The sequence below is a fragment of the Schistocerca serialis genome, chromosome 4 (genome assembly GCF_023864345.2).
Source record: "Schistocerca serialis cubense isolate TAMUIC-IGC-003099 chromosome 4, iqSchSeri2.2, whole genome shotgun sequence".
NCBI lineage: Eukaryota > Metazoa > Arthropoda > Insecta > Orthoptera > Acrididae > Schistocerca > Schistocerca serialis.
In genome coordinates, this window is record NC_064641.1 from 264,123,018 (window position 1) to 264,138,860 (window position 15,843).

At 37.4% G+C, this 15,843-nt stretch overlaps 1 protein-coding gene and 1 non-coding gene across 2 annotated transcripts in view; one reads left to right on the forward strand and one right to left on the reverse strand.

The window, feature by feature from the left end:
• Positions 1–15,843, forward strand: part of LOC126473769 (translation initiation factor eIF-2B subunit epsilon) — a 97,735-nt gene that overhangs the window by 64,729 nt on the left and 17,163 nt on the right. The gene's annotated exons all lie outside the window — the stretch shown is intronic.
• Positions 9,761–9,835, reverse strand: Trnal-caa (transfer RNA leucine (anticodon CAA)). The gene has a single exon. It is a non-coding gene; the product is annotated as a tRNA-Leu (tRNA).

The following is a 15,843-nucleotide window of genomic DNA, read 5'->3' on the forward strand; positions in this document are numbered from 1 at the left end:
GCAGGTAGGTTAGAAAATTTAAAAAGGGAAATGGATAGGTTAAAGTTAGATATAGTGGGAATTAGTGAAGTTTGGTGGCAGGAGGAACAAGACTTTTGGTCAGGTGAATACAGGTTTATAAATACAAAATCAAATAGGGGTAATGCAGGTGTAGGTTTAATAATGAATAAAAAAAATAGGAGTACAGGTAAGCTACTACAAACAGCATAGTGAATGCATTATTGTGGCCAAGATAGACACAAAGCCCACACCTACTACACTAGTACAAGTTTATATGCCAACTAGCTCTGCAGATGACGAAGAAATTGATGAAATGTATGATGAGATAAAAGAAATTATTCAGGTAGTGAAGGGAGACGAAAATGTAATAGTCATGGGCGACTGGAATTCATCAGTAGGAAAAGGGAGAGTAGGAAACATAGTAGGTGAATATGGATTGGGGCTAAGAAATGAAAGAGGAAGCCGCCTCGTAGAATTTTGCGCAGAGCATAACTTAATCATAGCCAACACTTGGTTCAAGAATCATGAAAGAAGGTTGTATACAAGGAAGAACCCTAGAGATACTAAAAGGTATCACTTAGATTATATAATGGTAAGACAGAGATTTAGGAACCAGGTTTTAAATTGTAAGACATATCCAGGGGCAGATGTGGACTCTGACCACAATCTATTGGTTATGAACTGTAGATTAAAACTAAAGAAACTGCAAAAAGGTGGGAATTTAAGGAGATGGGACCTGGATAAACTGAAAGAACCAGAGGTTGTACAGAGTTTCAGGGAGAGCATAAGGGAACAATTGACAGGACTGGGGGAAAGAAATACAGTAGAAGAAGAATGGGTAGCTTTGAGGGATGAAATAGTGAAGGCAGCAGAGGATCAAATAGGTAAAAAGACGAGGGCTAGTAGAAATCCTTGGGTAACAGAAGAAATATTGAATTTAATTGATGAAAGGAGAAAATATAAAAATGCAGTAAATGAAGCAGGCAAAAAGGAATACAAACGTCTCAAAAATGAGATCGACAGGAAGTGCAAAATGGCTAAGCAAGGATGGCTAGAGGACAAATGTGAGGATGTAGAGGCTTATCTCACTAGGGGTAAGATAGATACTGCTTACAGGAAAATTAAAGAGACTTTGGAGAAAGGAGAACCACTTGCATGAATATCAAGAACTTTGATGGAAACCCATTCTAAGCAAAGAAGGGAAAGCAGAAAGGTGAAAGGAGTATACAGAGGGTCTATACAAGGGCGACGTACTTGAGGACAATATTATGGAAATGGAAGACGAGGTAGATGAAGATGAAATGGGGGATATGATACTGCATGAAGAGTTTGACAGAGCACTGAAAGATCTGAGTCGAAACAAGCCCCCGGAGTAGACAACATTCCATCAGAACTACTGACAGCCTTGGGAAAGCCAGTCCTGACAAAACTCTTCCATCTGGTGAGCAAGATGTATGGGACAGGCGAAATACCCTCAGACTTCAAGAAGAATATAATAATTCCAATCCCAAAGAAAGCAGGTGTTGACAGATGTGAAAATTACCGAACTATCAGTTTAATAAGCCACAGCTGCAAAATACTAACGCGAATTCTTTACAGACAAATGGAAGAACTGATAGAAGCCGACCTCGGGGAAGATCAGTTTGGATTCCGTAGAAATGTTAGAACACGTGAGGCAATACTGACCCTACGACATATCTTAGAAGAAAGATTAAGGAAAGGCAAACCAATGTTTCTAGCATTTGTAGACTTGGAGAAAGCTTTTGACAATGTCGACTGGAATACTCTCTTTCAATTTCTGAAGGTGGCAGGGGTAAAATACAGGGAGCGGAAGGCTATTTACGATTTGTACAGAAAGCAGGTGGCAGTCATAAGAGTCGAGTGGTATGAAAGGGAAGCAGTGGTTGGGAAGGGAGTGAGACAGGGTTGTAGCCTATCCCCGATGTTATTCAATCTGTATATTGAGCAAGCAATAAAGGAAACAAAAGAAAAGTTCGGAGTTGGTATTAAAATCCATGGAGAAGAAATAAAAACTTTGAGGTTCGCCGATGACATTGTAATTCTGTCAGAGACAGCAAAGGACTTGGAAGAGCAGTAGAACGGAATGGACAGTGTCTTGAAAGTAGGATATAAGATGAACATCAACAAAAGCAAAATGAGGATAATGGAATGTAGTCTAATTGAGTCGGGTGATGCTGAGGGAATTAGATTAGGAAATGAGACACTTAAAGTAGTAAGGGAGTTTTGCTATTTGGGGAGCAAAATAACTGATGATTGTCGAAGTAGAGAGGATATAAAATGTAGACTGGCAATGGCAAGGAAAGCGTTTCTGAAGAAGAAAAATTTGTTAACATCGAGTATAGATTCGAATGTCAGGAAGACGTTTCTGAAAGTATTTGTATGGAGTGTAGCCATGTATGGAAGTGAAACGTGGACAATAAATAGTTTAGACAAGAAGAGAATAGAAGCTTTCGAAATGTGGTGCTACAGAAGAATGCTGAAGATTAGATGGGTATATCACATAGCTAATGAGGAGGTATTGAATAGAATTGGGGAGAAGAGGAGCTTGTGGCACAACTTGACTAGAAGAAGGGATCGGTTGGTAGGACATGTTCTGAGGCATCAAGGGATCACCAATTTAGTATTGGAGGGCAGCGCGGAGGGTAAAAATCGTAGAGGGAGACCAAGAGATGAATACACTAAGCAGATTCAGAAGGATGTAGGCTGCAGTAGGTACTGGGAGATGAAGAAGCTTGCACAGGATAGAGTAGCATGGAGAGCTTCATCAAACCAGTCTCAGGACTGAAGACCACAACAACAACAACAACAGGTTTGAATTTCATGGTGTCCATTAGAAACATTATGGTAAAAATAATAAATGCCTGTTCATAGTTATGTCACAGTCTGACATGTCTCTTGATGTTTAATTAGTTGCTGATTGTAAAACATTGGAAAGTAGGTGTAACATAGAAAAAAAGATGTTTTCAGAATTTCACTAGTGGAACTCAAGCAGAAAAATAAGTGAAAACATGTCCCATGACCAAAATACTAACTTTCAATATAACTAGTAAAGTGATGCCGACATGATTCCATTCTACAACCAATATTCTTACTTAACTTTGTATGGTGTCTGTTAAAGTGACACATGGTGGTTTTCAACTGTTAAAAATGTTTCCAGTGAAAAAATTCCTCATTCAGACCAAGGAGCAAAATTGATAAGTTTGAGATTGTAATATTTTGCATTTGTATTTTCACATAAGGAGCATTCTACTGACCAAACAGAGAAGCAGGTGGTGCGGGCACCTCATATGCTGGTTGTTGCTGTGCAATTCAACAGCTATGGACTGCATTAAGATCTTACTGAATTAATTGGGTTAGGTTGTTTTTTAGGTTTATTAATGGTTCGTGAATTAGTTGGAGCTCAGAGCAATAAGGAAGCTGCAAATAATTTTCTCTGTCTGAATCTTTAGAGGAATATAAAACAAGCACTGAAAAATAAACACAATTTTATTTCAATAAAAAAAAAAGTTTATCATAGATTTGGTTCTGGATGGAGATTTTTAGAATAGGAACTGAGTTGGTGGAACAACTATGAAGAAAAAACTTCTGACCAGTAAGACAGTAAGAGGTATGTGGAGACAAAAAATAATTCAGAAACTGAGAGAGGAGCTCAAATTCATACATTTGTATTACACTTAGTAATAATATCAGTATTTAAGAATCTGGAGGATAGAAAACTAGGAAGTTAGCAAATCAACCTGATGGAATAGTTGTTAGTGTTTCACACTGTCAGCACCTGCAAGTAGGAGAGGAAATTGATCATCTGCTAGAAATCTGTTTTGTAATGAAAATTTTGATGTTCATCAATTAAAAGAACACTAATCTACAGGTCTGGGAATTGATACTCAGACAGATGCTATTGCAAAATAGAATGGAATGTAAATGACCTTCAATATCTGGATGGTTAATAAATGCCTTGTTATAATAAATAGTGATCACCCACCCAGATAGCGGTGCATGTTAATGCGCTGCGTCCGGGGCTTGGAGGTGCATCGGCCATGTATTGAACACACCTGATGGATTAATGACGTGGGTTGGCATACTAGTCAGACTGGATGTAGTTTTTAAGCAGTTTCTCAAATCCCACTAGATGAATACTGGGCTGATACCCAGGTCCTGCCTCAGTTACGTGATTCATAAACAGTTAGAAAACTTTGCTCAAACACTATACATAGGCAGTTGTGGCACACATGTTCCATCACAAAGGTTAACAGGGTGGTGACAGGAAGGGCATCCCACAACCTCTTAAACTGAACATGCCAAATCCTTTCCTAACCGTACAGAGAGTCAGGACTTTTCCTAGTCACAGTATCTTTTTGCATTGAAACTTAATGCTGATTACTTTACGTCTAATCTCCACTATTACTGTGACAAAAACATGAAAGCTTGTTTTCTTTGTGTATAATGTAACAGATATCTGTTCCAAATTTATTCATTTATAGAAGGAACGGAAACTCCAGGTAGGAATATCAACAATATAGAAAAGGATAGACTGCTACGTACCATAAAAGAGACACGTTAAGTTGCAGTAAAGCACAATTAAAAGACACTTACACAAAGCTTCCAGTCACGGCCTTCATCACTGCCTTCTGCTGATGAAGGCTGTGGCCTTAAGCTTTGTGCAAGCGTCTTTTTGTTGTGCCTGTCTGCAACTTATCATATCTTCTTTACCATAAGTAGCACTATTATCTTTTCCTACATTGTTCATTTATAGGCAGACTTCTAATAATCTTTAACAACTGCTTCCACAAGAAAACAGTTTTAGTGTAACACAAATAATACACCAAAAAAGGAGTCAAAATACATCCAAGGAAAAGGGAATTCTGTGAAGTGATTTGGACAAACAGAGAAGTAGACTGACTTTATATTATAAGGAATACTGATCTGTCTTAAGAAAAGTGATTAAAAATTTAAAAAAGGAACACTGTATAATGTCTGAATTAATAATTCAGATAATAAAAATACATCTAATGGGTAAAAGTTAAAAGAGAAATGTAGAAATAACTTAACTATTGTGAGGACTTTGCTACTAAGGAAAACAGCAAAACAATAAGTAATAGCAGTCAGCTAGCTGATCTATTTATTAACCACCCAGTGGCAGTAGCTCAGAAGATTGGCATGGTAGTTTTTAGTGATAAAGCAATAGAAAATACATGCAAGAAGTTGTGCCACATATCTACAGCTAAATCACAATTATTCCTTACTCTACCAAAAAAATTAAGAATGTAACTGCCTCTGTCAAAACCAAAGACCCTCATGGAGGTGGTAGTATCTCAAGTAAATCACTGGAATCCTAGTCTTCACATATATGTAATGAATTCAGTCTCATATGCAACACATCATTGTTACAGGGGACATTTCCAGTCTGACTGAAACATGCTATTGTCATATCCCTTCACAAGAAAGGCAGGAAGACAGATACATGCCTGCCATCTCTCCCGATTTAGGTGGGAGAAACCCAATTTTCCACTTTTTTTGCAGACTGTTCCATTGTTGCTCCTGATTTTTACTAATCATTGTTAGACCCAAGATATCTCAGTTTTAATCAATATATGTATTATTAAAGTTTATAGAAATGGGTAAGTGACATCACAGGGAAAGACTCTAGTCAGTTTTCTTGTGTTTACACAAAAATAAGCTGTAGCTTTTGTATCATTTATGTCTCCTGTTTCTCCCGATTTTTGAAGCTGAACCTCCTGGTTTTTTGTTTTTGAAGGTTAGCAGGTACGCAGATATTAATATTTACCAGTCTCACTAATTACCTCCCTCGCAATGGTACTGGAAAAAGATTGAGCATGCAAGAATCATAAGACTCTTCTCTCAAAATAAGATAATTAGTAAGTCTCATATTGGATTTCAAAAGGGCCTCCCCCCTGATCATGCCATTTTTCCAATTCATAAATTAGATTATATGAAATTTAAATTACAAAATATTGCCAGTTGGTATTTTCTGTGACTTTTTAAAAGGGATTTGATTGTGCAGTTCATAGTACACACTTAGAGAAGCTCAAATGTTATGGTATTACAGACTTTAGTTAAGAAACCCAAGGAATGTACACAATGAATCAGTATCTTCACAATGGAAAATAACCACTACACATGTATCACAGGGATTGATACTGGGCTCTTGTTGTACAGTATATGAATGAATTTCTATCGTATATCTAAGAAGCAGTAATAGTTTTCTCTGCTGATGATGTGAGCATTATAACCTTGCCTAATAATTAAAAAGGTAAATAATTTTTTTTTTTTTAAATTAATAATTTGTCTCTGAAAATGCATGGGCTGCCATTGAACTTACATAAAACACAATATATGGAACCCAGTACCATTGCACTCCTGATTGCAACATTACAAATAACGCATGGGGGTAAATCAGTAAATACAGACCTTAAATATCTAACCTTGCAACTTTTGTGTTTAGGACAATATCAGATATTGTAGACGAAAGTCCCAAAAAGTTGATGTACCTTTTGTTTTATTTGCTAATGTCTTATTGCATGATATTCTGGAATATCTAGTCAATTAGCAAGAAAGTGTTTGTTGCACAGAAGTGTTTAATAAGGATAATATGTGGTGTCCATCCTAGAAACTCTTGCAGAAATTTCTATAAAAGTTGGGCTTACTGACAACTGCATCACAGTACATTTACTCCATTATGGAGTTTGCTGCTTACAATCAGTCACAATTTGAAAACAAGAACATTCTTCTGCTTCTTCTTCTTCTTCTTCTTCTTCTTCTTCCATTGGCACTATATCCCAGGATGGGACTTGGCCTCCTTGATGATTTTCTGCCATTCCTCTCTGGACTTCACTGTAGACCTCCAGTTACAGCAACCAACTCGGGCAGTGTCTACTCCAACCTCATCACTCCATCCCAACCTTGGTCATCCTCTTGCTCTTCCTCCTCCAGGTTCAATGCAGCAGTCTTTCCTTGCAGGATCTGTCTCAGCCCATCTCAATCTACACAACTTTATGAACTTGACCACATCATCCTCCATATTGCAGTCATAAAGCTCATTATTCCTTCGCCTTCTCCAACTCCCATTTTCACACACAGGTCCAGACATTCTCCTCAGTATACTTCTTTCATGTGATCTCAGTCTACATTCACCCTGTTTTGTAATCATCCATGTTTCTGAACCATACTTATGTACTTGGTGTATCAGAATTTTATAGAGTTGGTACTTAGTCTTTCGTGATAGGAGCTTGGATATGAAAGGTTGCAGCATTCCAAAATAACATTGTTTAGAAACACTTCAGTGGGCCACAATTTCAGTCAAAGTGCTGCCATTTGCTTCTGTCTTTGTGCCCAGATAAGTGAAACATTCCGCTCACTCAAAAGTCATTCCATTGAGGGTTTTTGTGGGCTCTAAGGGTTGATTTGTACCATCATACATTTACTTGGTCTTTCGTTCATTAATTTTCAAGCCCATCTTCTCTGCTCTCAGTTTTAGAGTTAAGAAGGCATTGTGTAGGTCTCTAAATGTTCCACTCATTAGGTCCAAATCATCTGCATATCCTCCCAACAGTTGTACAGACTTATAGTAGATAGTAACTCTTGTTTGGATACCCGATTCACGCACTACTTTTTTGAGTACCAAAGTGAAGAGTAGACAGAAAAGCCCTTCCCATTATCTTAGCCCAGTTTGTGTGGGAAACTGGGGTGATGGCCTAGGTTGCACTCACACAGTATACTTGGGGTGCCTTAGGATGACCTCAGTCAAATGCACCAACCTCTCAGGCACCCGAAATTCTCGCATTGCCTCGTAAAGTTTAGCCCTATTTATTGCGTCATATGCAGATTTTAAATCAATGAAAAGATGATGCACACCAACATTAAATTCGTTGGTCTTTTTTACTATTTGCCAGAGAGTGAATATCTGATTCACCCAACTGACAACAAGAACATTAAAAATATAACACTAGTAGGAGAAATAACTTACACTGTCCATAACTAATGTAAACAACAAAATTGGCAGCATCAGTCATAAGATGTTTGAAAACATTAATTACAGCAAATCGATTTCACTCACTGTGTGACCACCTTCAGTGTAAATATTAAAGTCTTGAAGACTCGTCTAATAAGAGCGTATATTACAACTTCAGCATGTAATAAGAGCATGTATTACAACATAGCAGCTATAGAACAATTTGTTCAAAATTTATTTGTTAGCTGCTATATTCCTGTATATTGATGCCATGTTGAAGATGTAATATTTGCGCTTGTTACATTAGTCTTCAAGACTAATATTTGCACTGAAGATATCACACAGTGACTGAAATTGATTTTATTTAATGAATGATTCTAAACATCCTACGACTCGTGCTATCAATTTTGTTGTTTACAATACTAATATTGCAGTCATTGAGCACATGGTTCCCAATGGAATCCAACTATCCATAACTCATCTGTATTGTGGCAAATAAAGGAGTAAGATATTCAGCCATAAAAATCTGTTCTCTCCCATGACATAAAGGCTCTAATAGATCATAAAATTAATTCCAAACACAAAATGAAATTGTATCTACCTTACAAGCTGCTCTATTCCAAGAAACTGTACTGTAATTGTAAAGCTTACTTCATAGTGAGAGGTTGACATTATGGTGACAGAACATGCAAATAGTTACCTGACTAACTGTGCCTCCTTTCAGTGGGAAATCCAGGAAAGAATAATTTTAAAAAGCATAGATCACTACTCACCACATAGTGGTATGTCGAGTCACAGACAGGCACAACAAAATGATTTCACCATATGGTGAAGAGCAATCTATCCTTTTCATAATATGCCTACTTTCACTCTGTTACCTTATGTAGTATTGTATCTTGGAGCATTTCTGTGCCCGGGAAATTTGTATACATTTTATAAATTTGAAGCTGTTGTGTTATCTATCAATTAAAGGAGGCATAAAGGTTCTGATGAATCAAAGCAAAAACATGACAGAAATACTTCTTAATGCTTACAATGTTACAACAATTTTAAACTTCCTCACTAAAATTATATAGTATAGTAATAGTATAAGCAGATAACATTTATGTGTTACTTCAGATACATAGTTGGGTACAGTTTCTGGCCATGCATATTGATAAGAACTAACAATGGAAACCATATACTCCCTTTGTCAGAAAAGTTCCAGGACAGGTTTTTTTAAAAAATAGAAAATTGCACTTACCAAGTAATGATCCTATCTCCTTTTGAAGTAGTCCCCTTCCCTATCTATACACAGCTGTTGATGTTTCTGGAGGTCTTGGAAGCAAGCAGGAAAATTTTCAACTGTGATACTTGTAAGCTAATTTATCACAGCTCATTGGACATCTGCTATATCTTGATGAAGCTTTCCTTTCAGTTGCCTTTCCAATTGCATAAACAAGAAAAAATCGAGCGATATGGGATTGCAATAACAGAATGTCTGACCAGATACTCAGTAACAGATAAAGCAATACAGGGTCTTGCATTGTCATGCAGCAAGAACCAGCCCTGAGAATGCCACAAATCAGGGCATTTACATCAAATTGCTTGTCACAAACATTTCAAGACCTTGATGTAAAGAGTTTGTTTTGCTGACCTGGAGAAACACACTCATGATGAGCTGATCCTTCACTATCAGAGAAGGTGATCGACATTGTCTTTCCAGAATGAGATTTTCACTCTGCAGCGGAGTGTGCGCTGATATGAAACTTCCTGGCAGATTAAAACTGTGTGCCCGACCGAGGCTCGAACTCGGGACCTTTGCCTTTTGCGGGCAAGTGCTCTACCAACTGAGCTACCGAAGCACGACTCACGCCCGGTACCCACAGCTTTACTTCTGCCAGTAGAGCACCTGCCCGCGAAAGGCAAAGGTCCCGAGTTCGAGTCTCGGTCGGGCACACAGTTTTAATCTGCCAGGAAGACATTGTCTTTGTTCTTCATGGTTGTCGTTTGATATTTTTTGAGGCTGGTGAACCAGGACTACGCCATTCAGCACTTTGACACTTTGTGTGAGGTTCATGCTAGTAGCACCAATTTTCACCCCCAGCAATAATCCTTCACAGGAATGTGGGATCACATCTAGTTCTACTTAGTAGTTCAACTGACATTCTTTGTCTTTCCTCTTTCTTTCTGTTTGTCTGTTAGTGTGCAAGGGCCAAGTTTTACATTAAGTTTCTATTTCCCTACATACACATATCATTCAAATTGAGTTGTTCTGCTGTCGCAAGCACAGTTACTTGATGATCTTCTTGCAATAACTGCCTAATGTGCTCGATGTCTGCATCAGTATGTGCTGTAGACAGGCGACCGGCTCTGTGATTAGCTTACACTGAATCCCTGCCTTCGTGAAATCTTTTGTGTCACTCAAAAACATGACACACAACCAGCATCCGTTGTCTCTCCTAAGAAATGTGCCAAGAATCCAAACAGTGCGTTGGTAGCACAGCACTGCCATTTAGTCTGTTTGCACAGAAACATGGCCAAGATTATCTCAAGGACATTTTTTTTCCTTTTTAATATTACAAACTAAAAAAAAAAACTGCCCTGGAACTTCTTTGACAAAGGGAGTATGAAAGATAGTACATGTTTCCACATATGATAGTTAATTCTTCGATAAGCTAAGTCCCTTAAAATTAGTGTGTTTGTGTATTTCTGTTCTTCAATATAGCACAGAATTGTATAAATAATAAAAATAATTACATGCTGGAAATAATTCCAAATGAGGAACACCAAGCCAATCAATAGATAAATAAAGGAAAGATGCCAGAAGATGATAGTGCTTCATTTCAAATGATTTCAGCTGGAGGTTAAGTAATACAAAAAGAACTTCCAAAATTATTTACTGTCAGTTGTTTCAGAAATGTGAGACAATTGCCTAGGGATTGTAGATTTTGAGAAAGAGCTGTCTAGAAAGAGCTGTCTTGATTTCAACAAAACCTGTTCTTGGAGCCTTTGAGAAATCAGGCAGTGCTTCAACCAATGTTAGTATAATACAGAATATGTACATCTATATTGCAGCTTACATTAGACTGTAACGAGATTTTGAGAAATTCAGATTTCAAAGAGGATTAGGGCAATAGAGTCAATAACATTTTGAGTGCTCCAGCACCCCTACATGAAATTTTTCAGATCCTTAAACTGGAAAAATAAAGAGGTTATGTGTTAATGGAATATACTTGACCTTCCTTGATTTTACTGGCAACATTATGTGATTTGCTCCTAGTCCAGATAAACTTCAGCACATTGAAAGTAGATCTGAAATCAAGACTAGAATAAAGTATAATGAAGTTATCAAAAGGAAACTAGTGCAAATTAACAATGAAGTCATAGAGCCAGTAGATTAGACTTTCTCTTTAGGGTAGTTGAAAATCTCAACTAGATAGACGTTACAAGAAAGTAGCAGAAAAATAAATGATGTGGAGTGTTTTTGGCAGTCCAAATAGGTTTTCAACACCAAGCTTCCAATGTGTTTGAAATGGACTTGTATGATTATTGACAGTTACCTATTTTGGTTTAGGCCTGGAGACATGAAATTTTAATGACAGAACCATTTACTGACTGAGGATTATGCACCAGAAAAATGAGTGGAAAGGGGGGGGGGGGGGGGGGGGGGAACCAGACAAATAGATTGGGGAACTACATCACAGTATCATGTGTGAGGAGCATAGTTTTGACATTACTGTATTAATTACCTCAGATTATAGAGTCAAATACTTGTGAAAGTTAAAATTTGATGTTGGTTTGAGTTCACGTTATGGTCTAACATACAACTGTAATTTGTCAAAAATGTTGATTGCAGCATATACTCCACTAAAGAACAGAAAAATGTCATTTTATATTGTAAGTAATTTGCAGACTGTTTACAGAATTCAGCTTTATTTGCCTTTGCAGTCCTATTTAGCTATCTAATAAGAATTGGAACATAATATATTTTCTCTACTGTTAGCATGGGAATCATATAATGCAGTTTCTACCTAATAACAGCCAAAAATTTAAAAACATATTTTTCTGGTGGCTGGAATTATAAATGTGTCTGAGAAACAAGCAATTTAGTATATAGGATAGCCAACTATGTTCTGTAAATTTCATGGTATAATGAAACCCAGTTGCTACTTAGATAACTTTTTTATGCAATTTAGACTTATTATGTGCAAAATAAAATAACAATATACTGTTGCTGATCTCCAGGATAAGACACATTCTCCAACATGTACAATACTGAATGTTCCAGGAGGAGTGGTCAATATTCAGAAATATAACAGGAAAGATTATTCGAAGCAAAAAGTCTAGAAAACATGGGCTCTAAAATGCACACCTTAGGATCTGTGAGCACTTTGTCATCTTTGCTACTTCAAAACACATTTCTTCTACTGAACAAGTGCTCATAGGTCTTAAGGTATGCATTTAGCTCGTGTTTACTAGACCTTTTTTGTTCTGAATGATCGTTCTGTAATGTCCCTGAATGTGTACTATTCCTCCTGAATCACCCTCTATAAATAATAGTTTGTTACATTTCACAAATCTGTTAAATTGAATGTATACTGAGAAAATGTTAAAAATACAACAATACATACAGAAGACTGATAATAGGAAAACAATACAGATAAGAAAGGTGCATTAATACATGAATGTTTTGTTTAACAAAAGGAGCATGCTCTGGAAATAAAGAGTAATTTGTAAAATATGTTCTATTGTACTCTTGCGGAATGAGAGAGGCATGTAGGAAAGATTTAGGTGGAGCTGCTCATCGAAGTAAGCATTTAGATGGGAAGAACAGACAGTTTCGGAAAATGTCAGTAACTGGGTGAAGTTAGTTTAGATTTTGGGGCGTATAATATCATGTTTAAACATTCAAAATCAAATGATAGCTGTAATCAATAGTTTATACATTTCAAGACTTCCAAAGGAATATATTTCTGGCCTATGATAGCCAAGGAGAGGACTTGTGATGAGTCTGCTTGGCAGCTGTCACCTTCACTTCCAGCATACCCAGAAAAGTTAGAACATACTCCTGTTCACTAGATAAATATAAAGATAATGCAGTACTGGACACCTCCAAGTTAGATACAATCAATGGAATGAGGAGAGATAAACATTCTATGTGTAATGTAAGCATTGAGCAATACTAAGAACTTGAATGTAATACCTTAGCTTGTGAGTTTTCATTCTTCTTCAGAGCATACAAGCACAAATCACACACATACACAAACATCTACAGTGTCCTGTCTCTGTGAGCAGACAGGTAACTTTATTCATTTCACTTTTGCCTATTACATATGTTTTGTTAAATAGTAGTCTGCGGTAGCCCTCACATAAAATAGTACACTTTTTTTTAAGTATACAAATGTATGCAGCTGTTAAAGTGCAGTGGAATTTCCTGGATTTGTTATAACTTCAGGATGGGTAAAACACATACATCACCTAACTTGGTGGTATACTTTTTGAACTTAGTGCAGGAAATTCAAAATATTCTATGCAACAGTCACAGATAAAAAAATCATACCTTTGTTATAGACCTGTATTGCAGAAGGTTGTTATTTTACTTTATTTCTTTTTGTTCACAATTTCCTAATTTCTTTAATAGAAAAAACTATTATTTTTGTTTAGTGAATTACACTGCTGAAATGAAAGTGTTTTCATTTTGGAGAACTCTTTTGTGTTGCACATATATATGACAAGTCTGGACTTGAACCTAGACATCCACTAAATTGCAAGAAATAGTCATCATATGATCAATAGCAATAAAACAAATGATAAAATGTGCAGAGCACAAAATAGCATCGCATATTGAAAGTCAGTATATGGTAAAACCTCAATGAATTGCAGTACATGCCTTTACACTATGTAACATTCAAGATATCTCCTATCCAGATCTAAAGCTACACTGTATTGGTTACTGCAAGAGTTTCACAGATCTACAAAGTCCCAGACATGCCCAGTGAATGCTTTGTCAAGTAAGTAGAGTAGAAGCAATGATATGCTATGTTGAAAAGACATCTTGTTAGTTCTTTGAAAAATGTGAATAGGAATTGCCCTGTTGAAACACATCCCTAGAAATGTGCTGAAGGAAAGATATACTTTCGGCTATAAATATGTGTTGCACTACTTTACAACAGCTATTGTTCCCTCTGATACCAATTGGCTTACCATTAATTAAGCTTGGTATACATCTGGTGTAATACTGGATAATGCACTGAGGAGAATGGCATATACCTCTATGACGTATTACATTCTCGGCTAAAAATTGGGTGTGACTCACAGGTAAAGACCAATCTGTGTATTGATGGCGCCACCGATTGACAACTATTTGTCATCAGAGGTTAATAAATAAATGTAAACAACACATCTGAGAAACGCAAGGAAGAAATGGTGGTTGAAGGTGGCACTCGTGTAGCAGTGTTGCAACATTTGGCATGCTCTTGTTGAATAAGGATCCATGATCTATCACTGATATTCTGATAATGATTCGTTTGTTGTCCTGTCCTGACAGCACATTTCATGGACAACATTTTGGGTTGTAATTTACAACAGTTCATGTTGGCTCTATTTTTCACACAGCAAACTGTCTTCTTGCAATATTCTTTCAATATTCATAAGTAGATGTGGAAATGTTTTGGTTGTGGAAATGTTTTGGTTGTGGATTACCATAAGAGCCAGCCTAAACACATCAGTGTTGCTTGCATTTATTCCCTGTGTTACAACACACATCATTACTGTGACATTGTCCCATATGATTTGCAGTTTGGTAATACGAAATGAAGCGCCCTGCCGAGTGGTGGACTAAGGTTGTGATTGATTGGCACACTTGAAGTAACACTGTTTGTTTATTGGACATGATGTAAGTCGATACAGTTCAGTGACAAAAGTCCACACATGAAATAAAATGAAAATGTCCTGCTGTGATGATTGAAGAATACAGCGGAATGACCTTCTGGGGCAATAAATAGCCAATGCCCTTGAGGACGAAGTGCCAGTCGTCAGTAGAGGCTGGGGGCTGTGGAAGTGATGTCTTCCAGAGAGGTGATTACATGGTAGTGTCTGGGAGCCTGTGAAGGTGTGGGACAGCACTGTCCACAGCGACTGCAGCAGCGACAGTCATTGTCGTCTGTATCTTAGTCTTACAATGTGACCGGCAATCGGTCTGGAGGCCAAAGGTGAACGGGTTGTCAAGGGGCTTAGTGACCAAAGTACCTGCGCAGAGGTGGGATAATGCAGGGCTGTGCCTGGCCTGCAGAGCATGTCTGCAAATGTGGTGGCTGAGTATGCAGGAGCTTAGCCCTGTGTATACAACACTACACTCTGCAGTCATAAAGTGCAAGAACATGGCATTGTTCAGACTTTGAAAATCTGCTGCTTGATATTCTTTGGTAGCAATGCAGAATAGTTATCTTCAGTGCAGTGTTTACCAATCCAAGTAGACAACGCTCAATATTCTGTGCTTTTGTGCAGCCCTTTTTATATATGCGCAATATATAGAGGATGCTGTTCAGCTGTGTTCTAGAATGTCAATATATCATCAGAATGAATCTTTCTCTCGGCATAGTATTTTGAAACTTCCTGGCTTATTGTAACTGTGTACTTGGATTGGGACTCCAACAAAGAAACTTACCTTCTATGACAGTGGTCTACCTGGCTGAGCTACCCAGGCATGACTGATGAACTGGCTGTCCTAACACTTTGAGGAGAAAGTATGGTAGGGAAAAAATCCTAGCCACAAAATACTTGTAGAAACAAACAAAGCTATGCAGGTGGGATAGTTCACTCAGAGTTTTTTAATCAAAAGTAGTATTTGATGGTTGTACAGTTGGATGTCT